Source organism: Macrobrachium nipponense, chromosome 21, assembly GCF_015104395.2.
Source record: "Macrobrachium nipponense isolate FS-2020 chromosome 21, ASM1510439v2, whole genome shotgun sequence".
NCBI classification, from domain to species: domain Eukaryota; kingdom Metazoa; phylum Arthropoda; class Malacostraca; order Decapoda; family Palaemonidae; genus Macrobrachium; species Macrobrachium nipponense.
This window is the reverse complement of record NC_087212.1, coordinates 11,206,439-11,214,360: the sequence shown is the minus strand read 5'-3', so window position 1 is coordinate 11,214,360 and position 7,922 is coordinate 11,206,439. Positions and strand designations below refer to the sequence as shown.

Sequence of the window (7,922 nt, the reverse complement as noted above, 5' to 3'; positions counted from 1 at the left end):
TCAACATATTTGAGTAACCGATTAAGGCTTTTTTTTAGACCTGAAATGAATATTGTAGTCAGACAAGCAAGTGAAGCATGTAGGCTATTTGAACCTACGTAGAACAAATTGCAGGCCAGGCGAAAGAGCATTCATTGCCTGAATTTGAGATCATACAAGAAGAAAGCAAATTTTAAAAAGGACTAAAGACTTCTATTCTGCAGCAGCTACGATACTGATGAGAAAACACTAAAAGACATAAAATGAGGCGAGAACTAACATTCGCCACTTTTTAAAATTGGAGAAAAACGCGTTCAGTTTTCATAATTGGTTTATTTGTTTCTCAGAAAGAATTCTTATATAAAAATTTTCGAAATTTTATGTACTTTAACGCTAGACTAGTAAAGAAAATTAGACCACAACTGATGTTACTAGAAGCTATTAAGTAGTAGTAACTGAATTTGCTAATGCGTTATTAGGCATTTGAAACACTTTAAACACGTTTCTCTACCGCTTAGTCAAGTTCATTTCCAATTGTAAATTTGTTACTTAGTCATAATACATTGCTTTCAGTAGCCCAGATACGATTTTCAGACTTTTTCATTTGCTACTAAAAGTGTCTTAAGAGGCACCTAAAAGTAGCAAGGTTATAACGAAAAAAAAAACTAAAACACGAAAACTGTGTAAAAAAAAAAAAAAAAAAAAAAAAAAAAACTACGTAAATAAGAGCGAAGGAGAGCTCTGCTCAGCTGCAGCTGGTTAACTCAAACACCATTTGCTTATGCATGACTTCAGTGATGAAAGTAAGTTCTCGCTCGCCAGTAGGACTGAAAAGCGAGAACTTACATGCGTATATAATATTTATGTATAGAGGCCATATGGTTGACTTTACAGTGCCCGAACTTAGATTCGGCCTATTCCCCCCAATTGTTTAGATGGCGAATGAGCGTTTGAGAGCAAAAAACGCATTTTGACCAGGTGTGGCAAATGCAAGTTCTCGCAGTGTTAGCCTCAATATCAGTTGCCAGTTTACTTTTAACCTGCCGCCGAATGACTTTTTCAGTTAGTATTTTATGCATGGTCACATATATATATTTAAGGGACTTTGACTGTACCCTAAATTTGAAGAAATACATAGCATCAACTTTTACATAGGATTACTTTCCAGCGTGAGTTGGAAGTTTGGAACCAGTCATTGTCTTGGAGGTTTGTATCAACAAGGTAGTTAATGATTGGCGCTGATAGCCAATCCTTGCTGGTCGCCAATTCCGACAATGTAAGTGTTGCTCTATTAGCTTGTGGTTGCTTTTTTAAGTGTTTGATGACTGTGATTTGAGAAATTTAGGTTGTAGCTTTCAAAACAAGGCACTTGGGCACATATCGCTATTCAGTGCTAAAGACACTACAGGGGTTAATTTGGAGTGGTATAACAGTAAGGGTAACATGTCAGACATTCATAATGCAAAGGAAGTAAGTTGCAAAGTTACAAGAACCTGAAGACGGAACTGTGTAAAATCGCCACAGTTTCACCAAATACTATAAAGCCGAAGGATGAAAGTGGTTTCAGATGGGTCTCGAAGAGGTGTGCAAGCAAGCATCCTTGAGTAACGGCAGCAGTCAAGTCCACTCCGAGAGGTGCCCGACGCCACTTTTCGGGTGAGTGAATGATGGATTTGTACATTTTCACTTTAAACCGTAGGCTAATCACAGTTTGTTGTTGGAAATATGGTTTTGGCAGAATTTTGGTATTTCTACAGAAGCAGTCCGCACGGACTGAAGGAAGTAACCGCGGATACGACACCCACTAGGGATTGTGTCGTCCAATGTATTTCGCCTTGTTTACCTAGTACTGGCCCTTGGGGGGTTTACCTATTACAGTCGTCCGAATAAATTTTACTTAAAGTTCTTGTTCAGTAGGTAAAACTGCATAGAAAAACCGCAACTGCCATAGTCTAGGCTGCCGCGGATTAAGTACCCTAGATCTACCTTCTGATTTTAGTTATAATAAGATCATGGTCCCTATCCTACCTACTACTACCTACTTAGGCTATATCCCGCACGTGGGGCCATAGAGGGAAAGTGGGGATTTACTAGATGGTGGAAAAACAAAACTGATAAAATATAGTTGATTTAACGAACCCTAGATTACCATGTCCTTACGTGGCTTGGGGGCAATTACCCCCCTGGACGTCCCACCTAACTTAAAACCGAGGATGCTGGGTCTTTAACTAGATCTAACCAGAAGGCTTTGCCTCATCTTGCCCCCTTAACCTAATGTGTTGCTGGTACCAAGCCAATCTATCTTAACCTAACCTAGGTCACTAGGTAAATAACAATGTTACAAACAAACCAACGACACCTAACCTAACCTAGCTATGGCACCACGTCCATAGCCTAGTACTAGCATAAGGTTACTTTCAAAGCAAAATATATTTTTTCTGTAAGATTGACATCCTCAGGCTGGCAAAGATCTGACTCTACCTTTATAGTAGCTAGTTTGTTGAATGCTGATGGTGCCATACACTTAGAACAGTGCAAAGCATTAGGTAAAACAGACTACGAGGACAAAATTATGCAATACACCATAATACCCATTGGAACAAGACATAGGTATACTACTACAGCTGACCCATTGGCACAATGACTGAGAACTGAAGTGGTATTTTCCAAGGAATGCATCATTTTCTTAATCCATAATAATTAATAATTTCACAGACTTAGGTATATCAAAACAACAACCAATCGACATTTCAGCATTGTCACAGACCCAAAGTTTAAAATTAAGGTCCTGGACTCCTGATACACAGTCCATGTTTACCCACAATGCACTTGGACAAACAAAATACCATCAAGAGCTCCTGCCTTATGACACTTCGCCTAACCCATAGGGATGATGGCAATAGTATTATGCATTTGCAACTTTCATTAATAGAACCAATATTTTCTTACTCGCCTAATGTTGTACTTGGTTGTAATTGCCTTTTGTCAAAGATTAATAATTAATGGTAGAATATAAGATAGGCTACTTTTAAATATCTATATATTTGAAACTTAAATTTTAGAAAGAAAAATTTTTTCAAAACCACTTTTAGTTTTCTGTTCGCCCTCAGAACTTAAAAACTACTGAGGTAAGAGGGCTGCAAGTTGTGTTGATTGTACCCTCTAATCATCAAACATACCAAACTGCAGCCCTCTAACCTGAGTAGTTTTTATTTTATTCTAGGTTAAGGTTAGCCATGTATCATGAGTCTGGCACCACCGAGTCCAATTCTGGAGGCAATGGTGACACATCTTCACTTGACCACATCTGGGGAGCAACTGAGCATTGCCTGTTCATAGCTGAGAGTTTCATATTGCAGCACATCAAAAGGCTTATAATGATGTCATTCAAAGACACATACAAAATTATATTGACACAGGCTTTATACGCTGTTCAGAAAAGTCAGTATTACTCCTAAGTTATTTGAGAAATGCCAGAAAAAGTACAAAAATTATACAAAAATTATTAATTGGTTGAATGGAGGTGTGTACATATTTAACCATCACTTGCACACTAACCTAAAAACCAATACATATACCAATTATCTCTTGAAATCACTGTTTGATGAAAATGAATAAGCATCATCCCCAAAAGAAGCCATTATCTCCAAAATTTAGAAAATACACAAAGTTTATACAAATCTTCGACCGTTGCTCAACTTCAGGATACAAGCCTCCTGAATCCTGCCCCTACCTCTACCTGGCTGAAGCGCCTCAGTGGCGTGATCGGTATGGTCTTGACCTGCCACCTCAGTGGCTGCGAGTTCGATTCTCAGGCATTCCATTGAGGTGTTAGAGATGTGTATTTCTGGTGATAGAAGTTCACTCTCGACGTGGTTTGGAAGTCACGTAAAGCCATTGGTCCCGTTGCTGAATAACCACTGGTTCCATGCAACATAAAAACACCATACAAACAAACAATCTACCTTGTTGAAAGAAGGTACTAGTATTCAATTTTGCTAATTTTATACCTAAGATTAAGAGGAATCTTGCATCTTTTATGTTCAACAGTGACCTAAATGGTTGGTTAGACTGTTGATGTCACTCAAGCAAAGGTAAGCAGGGGAGTAAATTTAATGTGGTATTATAGAATATAGTTATATCCCCATTTGCGATGGTTCATTTTACGATTAATAAAATTTTGCAATGGGGTTAACAGTTCTGATGGTTCTGAAGTTATGAAACAATACCGGTACAACAATATTGAAAATATTTAAAATTTTGGGTGTGACGGGCACAGATAGCAGTCTACGATGGCGTTGTGAACTTGGAGGTTTGTTTTTGACACGGTAATCCATATGTTGTTTATGATACAGTCATTAATATTTCATATGTATGTACAGTATTTGAAGAGAGAGAGGACACTGAGACATGTTTACATTAAAGCATAATTACACAATTTTGTGTAGTATATTTTTTGCTATATTCTCGCTTAGATTCTCATTGTATTTTGTATTCTTGTTTCTTGTTTTGATAAACCAAATTATAAGTGCAATCAAGTCTGTAGGATAAGTACTGTGCATGGCGTTGGTGAACTTGGTAAAGACTCGGGTTTTACCTTGCTCACATATGAAGTAATAAGCATTTTAAATATTTTTATGGTAATTTTGAAATTTATGGTGATTTGAGATAAAATATTCTCGTGTTTACTGTTGTGTGCGCTAATCATACGTAGAACTTGTAATAAAAACGGTAGAGTAAGTCAAACAAAGCAGAAAAAAAATTGCAATGTACTTACATATTCATGCACTCATTAGAAGGCATCACAAAGTTTTGTAATTGTATGTTTGTAATACAGAGATAGTGAATTTACGTTGGTAAAGGAAACAGCTGTTTGTTCCTGCACAAATATAGATCGTGTCTTCACATAAGAATTACCTTCAGCGCAAGGTTGTTCTTTAGTTGCACTACTGGTGGGAGAGGGATACCCTCACCACCTCCCTTAGTCATGTGAGCACTTGGCTCATAGCCTTTGTCGAGAACGGACGCAGTATTGTCTTCCTTTGCCCGATTACTGTCTGACTGTTCTACCATCACTTCATCCTGGTTTATTTCCTTCCTTTTTGTTGTGATTAAATATTTGTGGTATATCTGTTCTTGTTTTTGGATAACATGCAAATCCAAGAATTATTTAGACCTAAACCTCACGTTTGTCTGGGTGTGGGAAAGAGATGATGCAATTGCTTTCTCTCACCCTTTGATGTAGACCCACACACCGTTTGCACTAGATGCTGCAAGCATTATGTGTTCCATAAATAATACTTGCCCCAAGTGATGTGGGAGGTCCCTGAAACAGTAGATGAGGTTTGCTGGGAAGAGGAAATCCAAGAAGACTATTTGTCCATCTTAGGAGGGATATTATCCTCCAAGGATGCCAGGTAGCTCCTTGTCTCTTCCCATGTGATTCCATTTGGCTGCTGCTTCATCTAGGGGAGAAGTTACTCCTCTGCACTACACTCCCATGGTGCTTTGGCAATGGGGAGTTAACATGGGGGAGCGGGGACCGGTCTCTTTCTGGATGGCTTCTTCTGTTTGTTTACTCTGGGGTTGGGGGGGGGGGGGGGGGGGGTGGGGGGGGGGGGGGGGGGGGGGGGGGGGGGGGGGAGCATTCTCTCCCTGGGCAAAGGGAGGCAGTCACTAATATTCCACCTTTTTTAGGTCTGGGGGAAATCAGGAAGACATTTCAAGATCTGAGAAACCTCTGGCCTTCTCTAGGTCTTCCAGGGGAACCATTGGTGCTGAGTTTGATTGCAGATTTTAGTGCCACCAACCAGCCCCCCATCTCTACAGCATCGGTAACTGGAACAACTGATTCTGTTATAGGATTTCAGTTATGGGATCTAAGGCCGCCATGACAAGTGTCACGGTGCCCTCGGTTATCCATCTGGTCCCACCAACATAGATGCTCTCTCCAGTGTCTCCTGATGCTAAGGATTTTCTCCTGGCTGAACTAATGAAGAGGCACAAGAGCGAGATGAAGTCGAGGAAGACACCCCATTCCCCCTCGATGTCACCAGTGCCTTCATCTCCGTCAGCTTTTGTCTCCTCCCCTTCTTCCTTTGATGGTCCTGTTAGGCAGACAGACCCAAAGAGGAAGAAAGCAGTGGCGCTAGATCGCAAGAAGTCTCCTCCTTCTGAGGGTCTCATTTGGAGGACAGATCCGAAGGGGAGAAGGGTGGCGGATCTAGACCATGAAAAGGCCCATGGGTGTTATCATGACATGTCTTCTTCTATGGAAGAGGCACGAAGATTTCTCTACAATACTCCCCTATTCCAGGATTGGGAACCTGCATCTTGAGTGTTCCTGGGCATCTCTCATGATTTGTCTTCTATGGAAGAGGCACGAAAATCTCTCTACAACACTCCCCTATCCTAGGATGGGGAACCCACATCTTGGGTGTTCCTGGACAGCTAACACCAAGAATATAACTCTCCCTTGTTCCAGGATGGGGGAACTGTGGCTCAAGACGTCTCCGGACATCTGAGGCACGAAATGTGCATATCTCCTGTCTCAGGAAAGGGAACCAGTATTTTGGGTTCCCTCGGACATCCTGGACGCGAAAGCAGCACACCCTGGGACCAGCCATGACGCGGCACCCAGACATCAGACATCCCTAATGCCTGGTGTAGATCCCTCTTCCTTGCAGAGCTCCAAGTTTCTGACCTGGAGACTTTCCCATCACAGTTGAAACGTCGTCCGGGGTATGATCCCATTGCTCACGGCCTTGCTCGCCTGCCGAGGCTTCGGTCTCCTGCAGGTCAACAAAGGGTACCAGGCCCCTGTCACCTGTTCCTTCAACCTTCCGGGCTTATATAGGAAACCGTGTAATGGACAGAACACAGGTTAGCGATCAGGACTTAACCTCCCATCGCAGCCTTTTGTGCACCTCCGGTTCAGTCTTATGACTGGATGGACTCGTACAGGTGTTAGAATTTTTTTGTACTTGGTTTGTTTTCCCTCTCCTGAGTATCTCTTCTTGCTTGAGATCTGTGTTATTTTTGTTTGGAATCTGTCTAGTTTGGCAACTGATTCCATGAGAAGTGAATCTGTTTAATATAAATAAAGATTTGCTGTGGCTCTTGTATTAAAAATCATTCATAAAAACTTTTATTTTATTTTATTGTATTTTTAAAATGTTTTGAATTATTAAAATTTTTAACTATTTTTTATTTTTATTTTTGGTTTTATTAATTTTTTATTTTGTATTTTATTTTAATTTTAACTTTTATTTTATATTTATATATAATTGTTTGAATTTTTTACTTATTCATTTATTTACGGTATTGTTTATCAATTTACCTGTTTAATTATATACTTTAATTTATTAATTATTAATTTTTATTATTTTATTAAATTTTCAATTTTAAAATTGTTCTGGAGATGCGTTGTAAGCCAAAATTCGTCATAACCCGGAACTTCATCAAAAATATATACTAAGTAAAACTTAAAAACTTACTTTTAAATGCTTTGGGTGCATTATAAACTGTAAACTGCATTCTTATAGCATTTTTCTTAAAAAAAAAAAAAACTTTGAATATTGATTATTTTCCATTTTTGGAGTCATATTTCTTCTGCCAGATTGGCGTTGTAAGCGCCGTATCCCTGGAACGTGTCGTAAACCTGGAAATAATTTCTGATAAATATAATTGAAAAGCGTTGTAACCTCGGTACGTTGTAAGCCAAACCTGTCGTAAGGCGGGGACTGCCTGTATTTATTTATTGTGCTGTGAATCATCTAGATAACATCGATGTCTAGATAGAGTGTGGACAAATGATTGAATGATTACTGATGACCAAGTGATTGAAGAGTAAAGGGATTTTTGATAAAGGAAAATATTTCTGGGCAATGACCTGTGTCGCCCAGTGAAATGTTCCTTTAGCACACATTTCATAGGTATAAAGA

The 7,922-nt window shown here is 39.5% G+C and overlaps 1 protein-coding gene across 1 annotated transcript in view; it reads left to right on the top strand.

Moving 5' to 3' along the window:
* Positions 1–1,178: 1,178 nt before the first annotated feature.
* Positions 1,179–7,922, top strand: part of LOC135197785 (uncharacterized) — a 186,174-nt gene continuing 179,430 nt past the window's right edge. The window contains exon 1 of the mRNA XM_064224894.1: positions 1,179–1,255. The gene's annotated coding sequence lies outside the window, so the exon portion shown is untranslated. The remainder of the gene's footprint in view (positions 1,256–7,922) is intronic.